Below are 19,574 nucleotides of genomic sequence, written 5' to 3' on the forward strand. Positions count from 1 at the left end.
GTGAAACCCAAATCTCTGAATGTGAGTTTACCTTTTCCATTTCAAGCAGACATGATAGTAGCAAAATGCTGATTGATCCCGTATTCATCTCATCTTTCTGCCCTTGTTTCTAGAATATGAGGTATAAAGGTGCAGAGCTTCTCCAGCAGATGATTCATATGTTCGTTCCATCCAGCTGCCACCTCAGCCCTCAGTTCTAGCTTTCCTTCTGCCTCTACTTTCGGTTTCCAATTTCAGTCAGCTGGTCCCATCTGCTTCCACAACCCCCATCCAGAATCCACAGTTTCTCCAGATACTATTTGAATGAATCCTACTCTCAGTAACCTCCTTCAATCTGCTCAGCATTACATGTCTGCAGCCCTCGCACCTTGTTCAAGAGCTCCTATTCTACAGCCTGCACAGTGTCTTCAACCTTCTGCGCCCAGAATCGAATAATCGTATTCCTTCAAACAAAACCGGATCCTGGCTCTCATCGTCCATGCTAGGGATTCTGTCCATCTCCCTCCAGTCTCTCCATACCAGCATTCCGCCTGACCATCCATGGGATTCTTTAGAGCTTTCACCCTGCCTCACCTTCCTGTTTGTCTATATCAACATACATTCTCCATTTGCTAATTTCCACTCTTCGGAAAAGCCACTTCTCTCCCTCCAAGGATCCACCTATGGAGATCAGCTGCCTCTCGGCCACCTTTGATTGGCTTCATACCACCAAGACAGATCAATTTCAGCACGGTCGGTCCATTCACCCGTTAAGTATAAAGTCCCCTGTCCCCCTTTTCAAGGTATTTCCCCAGCAGGAACCCCCCCCCCCCCCCCCCCCCCCCCACCTGTTCATTGATTCCTCTCACTCCTGTCATCAGTCGACTCCACCCTCATCTCTGAGCAGGCCTCCCTCCTCTCTTCCACACTCACCTCCGAGCAGGACTCCCTCCTCTCCATCCTCACCTCCAGAGTAGGCCTCCCTCCTCGACTCCACCCTCATCTCCGAGCAGGACTCCCTCCTCTCCACCCTCACCTCCAGAGTAGGCCTTCCTCCTCTCCTCCACCCTCGCCTCCGAGCAGGCCTCCGTCCTCTCCACCCTTGCCTCCAGAGCAGGCCTCCCTCCTCGACTCCACCCTCGTCTTCCTCAGTGCAGGCCTCCCTCCTCTCCACCCTCTCCTCTAGAGCAGGCCTCCCTCCTCTCCACCCTCGACTCTGAGCAGGCCTCCCTCCTCAGTTGTTCTTCCTGCATTGTGGATAATGATGCTCCAGTCTTTGAAATGAAAAGATCTCGAATCCATTCCTTTCCAGTTCTAGGATCCCTCTCTGTAGGAAAATAATCTTCACATTTTTCACTCAAAGATTTTAAATGCTGACCAATTATGTCAACGAAATTATTCAAGACCTCCTCATTGGCATCACTGAGCGCTTCTAGCAGTACTGGAAACATATCGAAACAATGTTTGGAAACACGATTATTCCACATTTGCAATTTGTTTTTGAATGCAGTGACTTTATCTGCCATCGGAATCACACTAGTCATTTCGCCTTGCAGTCACAGGTTCAGATCATTCAGTGATGAAAACATGTCGGCCAAATATGGCAACTTTGCAAGCCATTCGAAATCCCTGAAATTATCTGCCCAGTCAGACTTCTTTTCCTTGAGGAACCTGGCAAGTTCCTTTCTTAGATGGAAAACTCTCGATATTACTTTGCCCCGGGATAGCCAACGGATTTCTGTGTGTAACAGCAGCTGGCTATGTTGTGCACTCATTTCATCACACAAGCACACAAACAATCAGGAATTTAAAGCATTGGCTCTGACATAGTTAACCACCTTCACAACTGTATTGAGAACATTGTACAATTCTCCTGACATTTTTTTTGTTGCCAGCATTTCCTGGTGAATGAAACAGTGCAGTGACTCACATTCTGGGGCAACTTCTTTCACTTTAGCCACAACACCAGAATGACATCCGGTCATTGCTGCAGCGTCATCTGTGCAGATTCCCACACAACATTTCCAATCAAGACCATGCCAGTCACATATTCATTGAGAGCCTTAAACACTTCAGCACTTGTAGTTTGGTTGGGGAGTTCGAGAGCACATAGCAATTCTTCAGTAAAATAGCCCTTGTGTTCAAAACGTACATACGCCAATAAAATTGCCAGTAAACAAAAGCCGGTAATGCCAGTTGAGTCGCTGAGTTGTAGTGAAAAATATTTTGCATTTTTCAACCGATCTATGAGTTGATCTTCCATGTTTTGAGAAATGTTGTCAATTTTCCGTACCACTGTATTATTTGAAAGTGGTACACAACTTACCCTTTTGGCTGCAGTTTTGCCCAGCACTTCCTGACAGATGTCTTTGTGAACGGCTTTTTAGTCTTTTTAATACGAAGTGAGACCAAGTATAACGCTTTCAATGCAGCTTCACTTATATTTGCACATCGCATTAATTGTTGCTGTCCCTTTAATTCGTCATGCTTTCTTTCAAAGAACTCTGTTGGCTTGGATTCCAATTCAGCATGTTTAGATTTTAAGTGCTGAATTAGTTTGGATGGCTTCATTGCATCATTACTAAGTATGTCACCTCATACAACACACTGAGGTTTGGGTGACTCTTCATCGTCACATGAAATAAATCCAAACTTAATGTACAAAATATTGTATTTTCTCTTTTTCTTTGCTGTTGTCACAACTCCCTCCTCATGTTGATCTTCTTCATTTTGTTCATTAACTTCACACTCATGTTTACATTTTTCACTGCTGTCATCCAATCCTGTTTTTTCTGTCTTTTTGTTGAAATGTGTCCAAAGAAACCTGCTTTGACATTATTTGAATAGGCTGACCTCTCAGGAGCAGCACACAGCATTAAAATCTCACTTTGCGAAACGGAGAGTAGATAAATCTAATAATCTAATAAATATAGTAATATTACTGTATAACAGGCCATTGTTATGTTACGTTTTCATTTTATGTGTAATGCTATAACGCAAATGCATATATGTTAGTATTGTTATTATCAGAGATATGTGGAGTAAGGATAAACACACTGTTCATTTCCCTACTGTACTTGATGCAAGGTCTAGTTTACTGAAGCGTTTGCCTCCTGACAATGACTGAAAAATCTCTTCAATGCGAGGAAGTGGATACTGGTCATTTTGAAGAACTGGGTTGATAGTTACCTTGAAGTCACCACACACCCTAACAGCACCATTTTTCTTTACAACCGGCACTATTAGGGTTGCCCATTCACTCCAGTTGACCTTGTTCAAAATACCAAGCAGGTATGCATGCTGCCATTTGGCCTCTCTCTGGTGCCCCACACATTTTTAAAGTGCATGGATGCAGCACTGGGTCCACTCAGGCTGCAGGGTATTTGGATCCTAAACTATCTGGACGACTAGTTGGTTTGCGCGCAGTCAAAAGCATGTGCAGAGGCTCACACAAAACAGGTCATAGATCATATGGCAAAGTTAGGGCTCTCAATACGTCAACAGAAGAGCAACTTTGTACTTTCTCAGTTCACACTGTTCCTGGAGATCAAAATGAACTCTGTGAGCATGCTTGCCTCACTGTCGGAAGACAGGATTCGGTCATTGGAGACCACACTCACCCTATTCAGACAAGATGCTTTCCTACAGGTCAAGGTATATCAAAGGTTGTTGGGGCTAATGGCAGCCGCCTCGAGAATCCTTCCACTAGGGCTGCTGAGAATGCGCCCGCTTCAAGCCTGGGTGAATACGCTCAAGGTGCACCCGGTCCGAGATGAGTACCGGCTGGTGCGAGTGTCCAGACAATGCCGGAAGACAGTGGAGTGGCGGCTCCGTCCCGGCAATCTGTGCCTTGGATCTCCCCTTGGACCCCCATTAGAAGGGAAGTGATCACTACAGAAGCCTCCAGTCTGGTCTGGAACGGGAGAGGAATAAGAGGTCAGTGGAAGGGACATTGGAAGCAAGTGCACATAAATGCGCAAGAGCTGCAAGCAGAGAGCCTGGCGTTATTTTCGGCGGCTTGCGCTCACCAGGCCTTCGCCATGTAGTGCACAGACTCATGTCCTGGACGCACAGAAACTTGCGTTCCATCAGGGCAGTTCATCTCCCTGGTGTGGACAACAAGGCAGAAGACCTCCTGTCCAGAGGAGCTCCAGACAGCTTGGAGTGGAGGCTGCATTTTCAAGTAGTGAAACATATTTGGGAGAGGTTTCAACAGGCACGAGTCGACCTCTTTGCCACAGCCGAGTCCATTCATTACCCCCTATGGTTCTCCATGGAGAGAGATGGGGGCCCCTTGGGAGTAGACACGCTAGCTAACCCCTGGCCACAGGTGCTCTTATATGCGTTCCCTCCGCTACCATTAATACCACTGACACTACAGAGGATCAGGGTGGAGAGAGCGCAGGTTCTGCTGGTTGCACCCAGATAGCCGAGACGCCCCTGGTTTTTTCTGCTCTACGACATGTTATCGGATCAGCCGTGGCAGCTCCTGCTGCACAAGGACTTCCTGAGCCAAGCGGAGGGGCTATTATGGCACCTGAACCCAGCCCAGCTCCAACTCTGGGTCTAGCCGTTGAACGGAGCAGTCTATTCAGACAAGATTTGCCAAATGCAGTAGTAGAAACACTACAGTCTGCTAGGGTGCCAAGCACTAGAGCCCAGTGCTCATGTAATTGGAAAGTTTTGACTCGCGGGTAACATTAAGAACAAATCCATCCTTTTTGCCAAAGGTGGTATCCTCATTCCATATTAACCAATCAGTGGTTTTGGAAACTTTCAGAGTTGAGTCAGAGGAGGACCATAGACAACATACGCTATGCCCAGTTCGGGCTCTGTGCTGTTATTTGTATATGACAGCGTCAGGAGACAGTCCAACCAGCTGTTTGTTTGCTACGGGTCCCGCTCTAGAGGTCAGGCCCTATCGAAGCAATGTCTAGCTCACTGGGTGGCAGATGCGATATGCTTGGCGAATGAACAGAAGGACTCCCCATTACTGGGAGACATTACGGCCCATTCTACCAGGGGCCAGGCAACTTTGTGGGCTTTCCTTCATGGTGCCTCCTTAGATGAGTTATGCCATGCTGCTACATGGACAGGTAGTCAGACATTTGTGTGTTTTTACCGCCTTGATGTGACAAACCGAACCAGACCCTCTCTGGGCTCTAGAGTTTTAGGCATCATGTGGGCTCTGTTGCTATGGCCATGGGGCTGTACTGTTGGTAACCTGGAGCCAGGACAGTTTTGTTACAGCTTTCCCATTCGGTAATGTTTGTCATTCGAATTGAGAGGGAACGTTATGTTATTACCATAATTGTGGTTCCCTGAAAAGAGAATGACAACCATTACCCTTTGAGGTCGTGTCCCCAGCTTTTCGAAAGAAAATGGCGATGGGCTACTGTGAGAATGTACCACTTCAACAGGAGGTGGGAGGGACTTCCCCTTCACAGCAGGGCCCTGATAGGGCAGCTTTTGTATAGTTGGTCAGAGAGGCTCTTCCCATTCGGTAATAGTTGTCATTCTCTTTTCAGGAAACCAGGGTTATGGTAACAACCTAACGGTAGCTCGCTGACATCCGATCTTGAGTTCCTGGGTGTAAAGAGGCAATTGGCTTGGTTATGGGATCGAACAGGGGAAATAATTGGACATTATACATTGGAGAAAATCAGGGATAAAATGGCCGGCACTTTAAATTAAACTAAACACACACACACACACACACACACACACACACACACACACACACACACACATAATATTAAACAAGCTTTAAGTGAGCAAGCATTGAATTTTTTTTTTTAAATTTACCTTGCATTCATTTCAGATCCAACAATAGAATAACCAACTGGGTGAATCTGACTAAGCAGATGCAGAGCGTGATCTAAGGAATTCTCTGAATTCAGCAACTTAATATAGGTTTAAACAGACTTTCTTTTCCATACGTTACACTTGTTATATAAACAGAATACTCCATGAACGTTCACTGAGTGCTGTGGTTATTTCACTCATGAGGATAGTTGTAAACACACTTGACCCCTTACGGAGTTCATGTGCTAATTGGCTATCTGCTGTCCTTTGTGGAATAAACACTGTGCTGTATGAACACTGATGGTGTATCCTGTGAGTTGTAAAATAATAAAAGCATGTTGATGTTTGCACTGTGTATCCTGAACATGCAGGCAGAGGGTGGGCCGGTGACAGACAAGAACCACCACCTCTCGTCTTGCTGCCAGCTCCTGGAGATCATTCTGAGAGGGGCTCCAGTGTGAGTAACTGTGGCAAAGTGGCTAGTGGAGGGGAACAGGTATAACGGTGATGCGATGCAGGAGTGACAGGCAGACAACAGTTTCCAGTGAAAAGGTGCTTTTATTTATAATCCAGGTCTGGTGACCGTTAAATAATAAATCCCCGGCTATACACAACAATGTGTAAAGCACGGGGATAGCAATAACACAGACACGGTCCCGAACAAAACGAACACACGGTCACCAGTCCTGGGTGAGTGCAGACGTGCTTGTGGTGGGTGAAGACACTGTATGTCGTGACGGTTCCGTGCAGTGGTGATCCGGATTGTGCTGACCCTGGTCGACAGCTCCGGATAGGTGAGTTAACTGTCTGGTGGTGCAAAACGCAGACAATTACAAAACAAACACAACAATACACAACACGTAATTCTCTGCAACAACGAGAGCTCCTCTCTCGCTCCTTCTCTCTCCGAACATTTACCCAAACGAAGGAAAAAACCAGCGTTACCCTGGCCCCTATATGTAATCCCGCATGATATCGAGATAAACGGTTGCAGCTGCCTTATTACTTGCAGCTGCCTCTCGTTTATCTCTCAAATCAATACGGTCTTACAACAGAGTCGCGCTTCCATCCAGGCTGACCCACTTCCCTGACCCGGAAACGAACTGTCAGGCCAGCCCTTCCAGATGCTTCTCCTCCCGTTCTTTAGCGCCCTCACAGGTTGGGAGGAAGATTTATCACCAGAACTCATCTTTCCGTCACATATCCCACCGCTCAGAGTGGAGCCGAAGGAACACTCGGCTAAATCTACCTTTCCCATTACTCCCCCCTCCCGGGAAAAATAATCCGCATTTTGGTGGTCTTTCCCCGCACGGTGTACCATGTGGTACATGAAGGGCTGCAATGCCAGATACCACCGAGTTATCCGGGCATTGCTGTCCTTCATTGTGCTTAACCACTTGAGTGGGGCGTGGTCTGTGACCAGATCGAATGAGTGTCCCAGCAGGTAGTATCGTAAAGAGTGAGTAGCCCATTTAATGGCCAAACACTCTTTTTCGACTACGGAGTAGTTGCGTTCCCGAGGTAACATTTTTTTACTGAGGTATAATATCGGGTGCTCTACTCCAGCTACTTTTTGGGACAAGACTGCACCCAAACCTACATTCGATGCGTCGGTGTGGAGGATGAATCTCTTGGTGAAATCTGGAGTAATAAGAGTGGGGGCCTGGCAAAGTGTACGCTTAATAGTATCAAACGCTCCCTGACACTCAGCTGACCATTTAATTAAATTTGGAGCACTCTTTTTGGTGAGGTCGACTAACGGGTTAACCACTGTGGCGTACTCGGGGATGAAGCGGCGGTAATAACCGGCTAAGCCCAGTAGTGACCTCACCTGAGTCTTGGTTTTGGGGATCGCTGCATCAACCAAAGCCTGGATTTTGGTGACTACAGGTCTCACCCTTCCATTCCCCATTAAAAATCCCAAATATTGAGTCTCTGTTTTGGCAAACGCACATTTCCTCAAGTTAGCTGTCAGCCGGGCTGCCCTTAGAGACTGAAGAACGGCTGCAACCCTAGCCAAATGCTCTCGCCAGGTGGAGCTGTAAATCACCACGTCATCAATATACGCTGCTGCATATTCATGATGTGGGCGTAAAACCTGGTCCATCAGTCTCTGAAAGGCAGCGGGCGCACCATGTAGCCCAAACGGCATGGTTTTAAAGTGGAACAGCCCTTCTGGTGTTGAAAATGCGGTTTTCTCTCTGGAGCTGCGGGTTAAAGGGATTTGCCAGTATCCCTTCGTCAGGTCCAGAGTGGAAATAAACCTCGCTTTTCCCAGTCTGTCTAAAAGTTCGTCGACCCGAGGCATGGGATATGCATCGAACTTAGCAATAGCGTTCACCTTTCTGAAATCCACACAGAAGCGGTTGGTGCCGTCTTTCTTAGCCACTATGACGATCGGACTGCACCACTCGCTCCTGGAAGGCTCAATCACCCCAAGCTCGAGCATATCCCATACCTCTTTGCGAACGCCACTTCGTCGACTTTCCGGGATCCGGTACGGTCTCTCTCGCACTGTGACACCTGGTGGAGAGATAATGTCATATTCAACTAAGTTTGTCCTGCCGGGCACGTCAGAAAAAACATCGCTGAACTCCTCAATAAGCTTACGCAGCTCTCTTTGCTGATCCGGAACCAATTGTTCCCCCATAGAAATCGCTCTTGTGCTCGGGGTCTCTGAACAGGGACCTAAATCATCCTCCATATTGCCTGGGGCTATAAATAAGACCTCCCTTGCCTGCCAGGGCTTTAATAAATTGACATGATAAATTTCACGTTCATTTCGGCGATCGGGCTGTCTAATTTCATAATTTACTTTCCCTATAGCCCGAATCACCTCATACGGCCCCTGCCATTTAGCACACAGTTTCGATTCAGATGAGGGAAGTAGCAGCATTACCTTGTCCCCTGGTCGAAAGGTTCGAATCCGTGCATTTTTGTTGTAATGCTGCTGTTGTCGGTGCTGAGCCGATCTGAGGTTGTCTTGGGCCAAACGACCGACCAAATCCAGCCGATCTCGTAGTAGGAGCACATACTTCACTACATTTTTAGACGAGCCTTTGTGCTCCTCCCACCCCTCCCTCAGCAGGTCGAGAATGCCGCGAGGCTGCCGGCCGTACAGGAGCTCAAAGGGGGAGAACCCCGTTGAACTCTGCGGCACTTCTCTCACCGCAAAAAGGAGGTAGGGAAGAAGCGATGCCCAATGTTTCTGCTCCTGTGTTACAAATCGCCTCAGCATCGACTTTAAGGTCTGATTAAAACGTTCAACCAAACCGTCCGATTGTGGATGATAAACGGACGTCCTGATGGGACGTATTTTTAATATTTTGTACACCTGCTGTAACGTATTGGACAAAAAATTGGTTCCGTGATCCGTCAAAATCTCCTTGGGGATCCCTACTCTAGCCATAATGTGCGCTAACTCGGTGGCTATTGCAGCTGCACTAGTGGACCTCAATGGAACTGCCTCTGGGTATCGCGTTGCATAATCCACCACTACTAATATATGCGTATACCCAGAGTCAGAAGGTAGCAACGGGCCCATTATGTCCATTGCAATGCGCTCGAACGGAGTGGAAATAATCGGCAGTGGGACCAAAGGAGCGGGGCGCACTCGACCTGGCGCTACTCGCTGGCAGTCTGGGCATGTGGCTACATATTTCGACACATCAGTATGAAGACCGAGCCAATAGAATCGAGCCAATATTCGCTCCCTCGTCTTCTCGGCTCCGAGGTGCCCCGCAAAAGGGATATCATGCGCCAGCCTCATGACCTCGGTCCGACAAGACGGGGGAACCAATAATTGTGTTACAGGCTGTCCTGTGCCCGCGGCTAGGTTTACCCTATATAGTAATTGCCCCTTTATACTGAAATGTGGATATACTAGCGGCCCAGCGCCATCAACATCCTTACCTTCAATGGACCGGACCTGCCCCCAAGCGTGCACCAGTGACGGGTCGTTCTTTTGGCCCCACACTAGGTCCGCGCTTGAGTACCACGGGTCCGGTATATTGAGAGGGGCTGGAATAACCTCTGCCCTAGTCGGCCCAGTAACCTCGCTCTCTCGGTCGCACTGCGTTCCCACTCCCTTCGACTGGCGTTTGTTACCATTACAGCACTCTCCCACCAGACCCCAGCCTTGTCTCAAAGACGCTCCCTCCCATTTCGCGGTCCGTCTCTCCTTATTTGTTTTTCTAGGACGGAACAGAGGGGAAAACATTTCAGGATGAAAAGGAAACACATCACCAATCCGTTCCTTTTTCCCTTTTTCTGCCACGTTTACGTGTGTGGCTGAGACTGCCATTATTTGCACCAATTCTTTGAATTTTGGCCAGTCTCGGCCCAGAATAACTGGGTGCGGCAACCTTTCCGCCACCCCGACTACAAGGTGACGTTTTATCGGTCCTACCGATAAATATACTTTTAGGGTGGGGTATGCCGCCGTGTCTCCATGGATACAGGAGATGGCCACCTGACCTTGTGGCCGCCACGACATACCGCCCAAGAGAGCTGTCCTGATCAAGGTTTGCTCACACCCTGTGTCCACTAACGCGTGGGTTTTCACATTCCCTAAAACCACGTCAATCAGACAGGGCCCCTCCCAACCGTTTTCCCCCTGCTTACCCGTTCCAGGTGTCCAGTTGCATGCAGCCACGTCACACTCCATAGCAGCGGGGCATGACCTGGCCCTATGTCCTGGCTGGTTACACCTAAAACAGAGTGGAGGGACAGAGGGGGCATAGGTTAAATATCTGTCCCGCTGCTGGTAGGGCAACGGGGCAGGGGCAACACCTCTACCCCAGCTGGGGGCCATCCTCGGTCTCCATGGGGGGGAGGCAAGGGGGCCCAACGGGGTCGGCGGTCTGGGAGGTCTGGGTGCCGGGACCGAGGGTGATGGTGGTGGTGTTGGAGGAGAGGGAGGGAGAGGTTGGTTCCTGAGCAGGGCAGGGGCTGACAGGATCCCGACCCGGGCTGACGTCAAAGAGTCCTCAAAATCTTCGGCCAATTTGACCGCCTCCTCCAGGGTGTCAGGGTTGTGGCGCCGTACCCACGCCTGAGTTTCGGCGCCGACCACATGGCAGAATTGTTCCACCACAATGGCTTCCCCCATTTGTTGAGCGGTCTTCTTCTCTGGGGTCAGCCAATGGACCATGTGGTCGCACAACCGCTGTGCCACCACCCTGGGGCGTGTCTCCGGGGCTCTCCGGTACTCGCGGAACCGCGTCCGGTGGGTCTCCGCGGTGATGTTGAGACGACGGAGGATAGCCTGCTTGACTAGGTCATAGTCAGTGGCGTACTGGTCGCTCAGGGCTTGGTAAGCTGCCTGCGCTTCCCCGATCAGGCAAGGTCCTAGCTGGCTTGCCCAGAACTCCCGAGGCCATCCCGCCGCGGTTGCCAGCCGCTCGAACGCCACCAAAAATGCCTCCGGATCATCCTCCGCCGTCATTTTCATGGCCCGTGCCTTCGGGGCCGACATCAATGATGTTCCGGTAGGGGTCGCTCCTGCAGCAACGATCAGCCCTACCCGTTCAATGAGCGCCGTATAGCGCTCCTCCCTCCGTCTCTCCTCTGCATCCCGTCTGGTCTCCAGTGCCTGCAGCAACTCCGCCAGCGCGTTGCGGTCCATAGTCCCGTGTTCTGACACCACGTGTGGCAAAGTGGCTAGTGGAGGGGAACAGGTATAACGGTGATGCGATGCAGGAGTGACAGGCAGACAACAGTTTCCAGTGAAAAGGTGCTTTTATTTATAATCCAGGTCTGGTGACCGTTAAATAATAAATCCCCGGCTATACACAACAATGTGTAAAGCACGGGGATAGCAATAACAGGGCACAGTCCCGAACAAAAACGAACACACGGTCACCAGTCCTGGGTGAGTGCAGACGTGCTTGTGGTGGGTGAAGACACTGTATTTCGTGACGGTTCCGTGCAGTGGTGATCCGGATTGTGCTGACCCTGGTCGACAGCTCCGGACAGGTGAGTTAACTGTCTGGTGGTGCAAAACGCAGACAATTACAAAACAAACACAACAATACACAACACGTAATTCTCTGCAACAACGAGAGCTCCTCTCTCGCTCCTTCTCTCTCCGAACATTTACCCAAACGAAGGAAAAAACCAGCGTTACCCTGGCCCCTATATGTAATCCCGCATGATATCGAGATAAGCGGTTGCAGCTGCCTTATTACTTGCAGCTGCCTCTCGTTTATCTCTCAAATCAATACGGTCTTACAACAGAGTCGCGCTTCCATCCAGGCTGACCCACTTCCCTGACCCGGAAACGAACTGTCAGGCCAGCCCTTCCAGATGCTTCTCCTCCCGTTCTTTAGCGCCCTCACAGGTTGGGAGGAAGATTTATCACCAGAACTCATCTTTCCGTCACAGTAACACAACAGCCTTATCAGCCTCTTTGTTCTGTGCTGTGTAGAAAAAGCAAAGACCGGACTTTCTGTGACACGTATCCCTTTTCAAGCTCTTTTCAGAAGTGTTTATGCTGATGAATTTGTATGCATGACCAAACCTTTACCATTTGCTTACCAGTGTTTACTTAACACTGCTAAACGCAGACTTTGAGTATCTGTGGATCAAGCTGACAGTGCGGTAGTTGGGAGGCCCTGGTGTCCTGCATGTCAGCACCTAGTAAAATAATTGTTCCAGTACAGTTAGCATCTATTCGGTTCAAGGTTTTGTTTTTGTAAAATCCTATATAGGGCTGTTTTTTTTACAGCCAAAACAAAAGATATTACAGGGGTTGGTTACCATTTGATAAATACCTGACCTGAGGTGTTCTCGTTACTGAGAGATGGGTCTTTGCTATTATATGCTACCTTGGAGTTGCAGCTTTCAATGCTCTTTTTTACCACAGTCAGACACTTTGCTTAGGACGCACTGTTGCTGAAGTTCATTTTTGGGAATAAATTAAGAAGAAATGGACAGAAGAGCATCATAACTGTTTTTCGGGTTCTATTAATTGTATTTTTCGGTGCTTATTTTTAGCTATTTTCAAGTTTTATGTAAGTCTTTTTTTCGAGGCTTTCGTTTTTGATATACTGTAAGAAAATTAATGTTTTCGGTTACTTTTCAAAATGCTTGAGTGGTCTTTTTTGTATCAAAATATGTATGGAAGTAACGCGACTGTACTTGTACACTTAAGTTGTACCTTTTTTTCCTTTGCTGTCTTCCGCAACGAAATCCCTATGGACACCGGCACATTCTGTTTTTTGTGTGTAGGCATTTTTGTACATTTCACCACTATTCTGTTTTAAATCCTCCGTATCTTAACTGTAATACAGCTTTAAATCCCGCTAGCAAGCCTCCATCGTGATTGTAATGTCGTTTTAAATCTTGCAAGCAGAGCCTCCAATAGAATGTAGGAATGTGCTGTCACTCAGTAGTTGGGGCGGGAGTAATCTAATTAACAATAGGTACAAGAATTAATAAATGATAGATACAAGTCAGGAAGGCGGTACATTGCTAAGCAGCACAGGGAAATGTATTTATTATTTTTGTAGTAGGTTTTATTTCTACAGTTTTCACAGTGTTCCTATCCACCGATTACATTTTTTTTTGTATCTGAGGTGTTTTATCGGGTTTTCCTGGATAAAACTGAAAATCAGAAGTACTAAATACAGTATATGATAAATGAGCTTTTAATATCAAAAACATAAAAACTAAACTGCATTTTTTACAGGACAAACACAATACTCAACATTACAATGTTTGCATGACATTAAATACCCTTCTGTATAGATGGTCCACCTCCCCTTTCTCTGACACTTAACCAATGGTCAAGGTACAACATATTATTCTGTTAATTTAGTGTGTGTGTGTGTGTGTAGTCTAGTGTGACAGCCTCTGAACTCAGTGCATTCTTCACACTCCTGGAGAAAAAAGGTCCATAAATCTGCCCCTTTGATCCCAGTGGCATTATCTCTTTCGATCTCTCTGAGAACCTCTGGGTCCAATGCCAGTGCCTGGGAGCCTTTTAGCCCCTTTATGCTTTGCATTCCAAGTCTTACAGCCTGGCCCCTTCTGGTCCACAGCATTGTTATCTTTTTAGCTTGCAGTCAATGCTGGGCAAGAAACTTGTAGACGCAACGTCTCTATCAATTGTAAGCAGTACATGCAATTTGAACCAAACAGTCTGCTATCTGCAATATTAGTCTCTTTTCAGAAAAGAACACCAGTATAGCTCTGCCAGTCCACATGCGTAGCAAACTGCTAATCAATTCTCAATCCATGTTTTCCAACAGAAGCCATGCACAATCCAGTTACATCTCTCATACTGAATATCATAAATTCATTTACATTCACTATGTAAAATCAGCCAATTAAATACCAACATTTACACCTACATATTACAAACTCGTGCTTAGAAATGTATTTTTGCTTTGCTCAATTCTTATATGTTCTGGTAGACCATGATTCTAAACAATTGATTTTCTAAATGCAAATGCCTGCTTTGCACATTTCTTTCTTTGGGTCAAAATACACTTAAAGTGTTACAGAACACTCTTTAGTGTTTACAAGAAACACATTACATTACCTTTGCTGTGTCCCATATGCTGTCTATATTGTAGCTATTTTTTTCAACATATTCCTGATTGTTCTGATATTTTATTTTACTTACACATCATTGAATATCAACCAGGGAATTACTTTTTTCAACTCAGGAACATTCTCCAGTAGAGATTTCTTCTAAACATCGCAGTGTATCCAGTTCATACTCCCTCCTGCAACAATGCTGCTGCTCTGATTGAAATGAGTGGCATATTGTGGGAACTGAAAAACCAGCATTGTTGCAGGAGGGAGCATGATCTGGATACACTGCGATCTTGAAATATTTTTTTTGTTTGTTTTGTTTTGCTTAGTGAACCCTGTTGAGTAAATGTTGAGAAATGTATTGCCCAGTTGATTTATGATCCACAATGTGCTATTCAATATTTCAAAAAAGTCTGCAGTATGTTTAAAAATATAAAACTGCGATACGGACAATACTGGTCAGAAAGGTAGCGTTTATTGTAAACGGTGTACTGTAACACACAAATCATAGTGTCAAAGAATAGTGCTGGCTAACTTCTTTTAATTCAGAGATTAAATAAAATGCAACTGCACTGGGCATAAACTATCTTCATATCTATTGAACAATGGGTCTGAGTGAGGTATATGCTAACCCCCAGTTGGATGACATTTTGCGCTACTGCTTGTTGAACTACTTTGTTTGGGCATATTTGAAAAGGAGATATGGCAAGGTGGTTTGTAGGGCACAGGCCAACGGTGATACAGTGATTAGAAACAACAGTCCAACAACAGTTCAGTGGTGAAAAAGAAGCTTTATTAATTGCTTTAAATAGTAATACTGACTACACAATGATATGTAAAGTCAGTAAAACCACAGGGTTCGACAGCTGCCGGATTTCAGCCATCTACAATGACAAATAACAACAGTTAATCGGACAGACAACACGAAACACTCACGGTTTTGTTTTACTCCTCCTGGTCGTACGTACCCATAACAGAGATACAAATCGCTTGGCTACATCCTCTGATATTACATCAGTCCCGCCCCCTTCAGTAGCGAGTGCAATCATGTCTCCTCCAATCCATGACTGACACATCGCCTACCGTATTATGACGATAACTTCTAGTATTGTGGCTCTGCCCCCTTCCTGGGTAACCGACTTCCAACTGACCCTGGAATGAACTGTCAAACCATCCAGTCCGGGGCACACTGTTCCTGTTGCACAGTGCCCACACAGGTCAGGAGGGAGATTGTTGACTCAGATTCATTTGCTGTCTGTCACAGGAGACAATTATTATTTCAGCTGTACCGGGATATGTAAGGTGTAGTTTAATGGCAGGAACAGACCCCATGTGAACAGGAAAAGGTTTTTGGATCTGCTGTTTGAGTCGTTAGGGCTGTTTGACCAAACAAGAGGAGCCCGTTCCGGAAAAGGAAGGGGGAGTGGTTTACCAAATCAGATTGCGTTGTCTTTCAAAATCACACCTTTCGTATACAGAGTGACCAATCCCAAATAGTTCTACATGAATAAATATGCCCCAATACATGTTGCATATGCTAAGTCCATAAAATACATAGTTTTTGTGGTGATGATTGAATTCATGTTTTGAGTTTTGCAACCACTGACGCTGAAATACCTAACTGGTGAATACGTCCTCCACAGAGGCTGATCAAGAGGGACGTCTGGCACTGGCTTGAGAATCTCCCACAGCAGGACACCTGTGGCAGGTACAGTACAGAGTGATGAGGAGGGGAGGGGATATTGAATGATGTGTATCTAGTACTGTACAGAGACATAATGAGCTGAATTTGCATTGATTGAAATGCCCATCAGAAAAGTGGAGCATCCGGAAATTATAGAATGAAACAAAGCAAATAGAAGCACCTAGCCATGTTTTTCGCACTTTGCTTTCTGTGATGTTTCAGGCAGAGCCAGTTCTCTGTATCAGTGAAGATGGACGCTGCTTGTAAGAAGTTGCTCAGGGATTCCCAAGATTTTTCCTGTGAGTGGCTCTAAACCGGAGGATCCTGGGAAATGTAGTTCAGCATCTCATTCACGCTCCTGAACTGCTGCAGGTATACAGTTTTTTTTGTATGGATGGGATGGGTTGCTGGGTTTGCCCAGGCTCCAGACAAGCCGTATTTTCAGTCCTGTCCACCCAAGCTTAATTCCTGTTGAAGTATAAGAAGTAAAATGTTCTTTCTGCTGCAGTGGTATGATCCTGTCATGTCGGTCCTTGGAAATGAGGGTTTTTGGGTAAGTTTAACACATTTCAATGTGATCTGTGTTTTGTTTAGAGGCACAGTTGGATAATGTATTAGACTTTCACCTGAAGATTCATGGGTTTAAATAGGTTACAAATGTAATTAGTTTGTAGGCTCAATTTAGATCTTAGTGGGCACCACCCTCAAAAGTTTACCATGGTAAATGTGCACAGTATTTTTGCAGTTTACCAAGCGTTTCCATCGGTTATACTATACATTTACTGTACCAGTTTACTATGGTTTGCTACTGTTTTTAATATGCCTTTCCATACAGTACCTCTGGGCTTTACACTTTTTCATGTTTTTATTATAGTAAACTTTTATAAGGGCTACATCCAAAAACTCCCATACAATCTGCCACAATTTGTCACAATTTGTTTTCAAAAGGTTTAAGCCTTGTTATGTTCCAGAGGACTAGCTGAGGAGGGTGCTGTAGTGATTAGAGCTGAGTGACAGGGAGGCAGTGTGATCTGTGTGGTTAGAGCTGAGTAACAGGTAGGCAGTGTGGTTAGAGCTGAGAGATAGGGGGCAGTGTGATCTGTGTGGTTAGAGCTGAGGACACAGGGAGGCAGCGTGATCTGTGTGGTTAGTGCTGAGAGACAGGGGGGCAGTGTGATCTGTGTGGTTAAAGTGGAGGGACAGGGAGGCAGCGTGATCTGTGTGGTTAAAGTGGACGGACAGGGAGGCAGCGTGATCTGTGTGGTTAGAGCTGAGGACACAGTGAGGCAGCGTGATCTGTGTGGTTAGTGCTGAGAGACAGGGGGGCAGTGTGATCTGTGTGGTTAGTGCTGAGAGACAGGGGGGCAGTGTGATCTGTGTGGTTAGAGCTGAGAGACGGGGAGGCAGCATGATCTGTGTGGTTAAAGTGGAGGGACAGGGAGGCAGTATGATATGTGTGGTTAGAGCTGAGTAACAGGTAGGCAGTGTGGTTAGTGCTGAGAGATAGGGGGCAGTGTGATCTGTGTGGTTAGAACTGAGAACACAGGGAGGCAGCAAGAACTGTGTGGTTAGAGCTGAGAGATAAGGAGGCAGTGTGGTTATATCTGAGGGTCAAGGAGGCAGTGTGATCTGTGTGGTTAGAGCTGGGGGACAGGGAGGCAGTGTGGTTAGAGCTGAGGGTCAAGGAGGCAGTGTGCTCTGTGTGGCTAGTGTTGAGTGACAGAGAGGCAGTGTGATCTGTGTAGTTAGAGCTGAGTGACAGAGAGGCAATGTGATCTGTGTGGTTAGAGCTGAGAGTCAATGAGGCAGTGTGATCTGTGTGGTTAGAGCTGAGAGTCAGGGAGGCATTATTATCTGTGTGGTTAATGCTGAGAGACAGGGAGGCAGTGTGATCTGTGTGGTTAGAACTTTATAAGAAACTCACACAGAGCCATTCTTATGCTTGTTACTGGTAATATCAGGGATGGATTTCTCTCTCAACAGGTCAGTGCCGTCAATGTACCAAACTCAAAATCTGTCATTTCAGTAGTTCAGGACAAACCCCACAACATAAAATATGAGCTTAAAGATTGTATGTATGATTATGTAAATGCAAAGAATGCAAGGTGTGTGAAGGTTGACTGGAAACAATTTGGCATCAAACCTGCTTGGTTTGAGGGACCACTACCTGGCAACATGGACGAGGCAGGAGACCCGCCCATGGTGATCGTAATTAGGATAAGTTCCTGGTGGAGGTGGGGAGGTGGAGGGATTTGAATGAATCAAATATGTGAGAGGGACATGGGTATTTATATATTTTGATAGGTTACTGTTAGATGACATAATGCATAGGGGCCGTCCCTCCTCCCAAACTTCAGTTTTATTAAACTTCATCAGTTGTATCAATGCATTCCCATCTGATAAAATCAACCATGGGCATTATCTTCAGATTAAGTTAGGCTTAGACTTGTTAGATTCATCTCCTTTAGGCTGGAAATTGCTTTTAAGTTTGGAAGAATGCTTCTGCGACTGGGCATGCTTTTTGAAAAGTTCATAACAATACCTGCCTAACATTTTTCACAATTCCCTCCTTCCAAACCTTACAATCCATTTCCTTACCTTTTATTAGCACTAGCACCATAAAAACTGACTCTTGCTTCTTTAATACAGTTCTGCAGATTTTAAATACAGCACAATATACTTACACTTCCTGTGTTGTACAGTAGGTCACATTGACGCAAGTGTTGTTGTTTTTTTTATTTAGAACACCAGTTTCCTGGATGAAAGGTGGCTGCTTCCAGTAAGTGTTTTGACGTGGTGTTTCTGGTCTTGATTTAATTCACTTGGCTGGGGTGGGTGGAACTTCATTACACACCAGCGCAGTGCAAAGAATCAGACCTGGTACCTGATAGACTGGTACTAAAAAATAAATAGAACAGGAACCACACTACCTCCCTCCCACTCAGTCCCTCAGCTCTAACCACTAAACCATACCCCCTCCCAAGTTCATCAGCACTAACCCCAGGACCGCACTGACTCAATGTCTCAGCTCTAACCACTATACAACTCTGATTCCCAGTCTGTCAGCATTAACCACCAGACCACACTGACTCCCAGTCTGTCAGCATTAATCACTAGTCTACAGTAACCCCCAGTCTTTCCGCTCTCTCAGACCAGCTAATAATCATGGATGTAGAATTAGGACACCCTGTATAGAGTAGTGTGTACAATACATTTTTACAAAATAGTTGAAGAAAAAATTTTCATGCTCATTTTGCAGTTTTCTCATGCCTTTCCTATGGTTATACTATGCATTTACTATAGTTTACCATTGTGTGGCATGTTCTTAATATGCTGTACCATACACAGCTGGGCTTTACAATGCTTTCCTGTACGTTTCCAAGCTTTTGCTATGCTTTATTAGAATATAGAAACATAAGATATTTTTATAAATGAGAAGAGGCCATTCGGCCCATCTAAGCACATATGGTTTCTAGAAGCTGTGATCTCAAAACTTTGTCAAGTTGGGTCTTAAAGAACCCAAGTGACTCTGCCTCAAGAGCATGCTGTGCCACGCTATACTTTG

General features: G+C 46.2%; 1 pseudogene; it reads right to left on the reverse strand.

Annotated features, from left to right (window-relative positions):
- Nucleotides 1–214: 214 nt before the first annotated feature.
- The window catches only part of LOC121296238, a 29,744-nt pseudogene continuing 10,384 nt past the window's right edge, over nt 215–19,574 (reverse strand).

The sequence above is a fragment of the Polyodon spathula genome, chromosome 21 (genome assembly GCF_017654505.1).
Source record: "Polyodon spathula isolate WHYD16114869_AA chromosome 21, ASM1765450v1, whole genome shotgun sequence".
NCBI lineage: Eukaryota > Metazoa > Chordata > Actinopteri > Acipenseriformes > Polyodontidae > Polyodon > Polyodon spathula.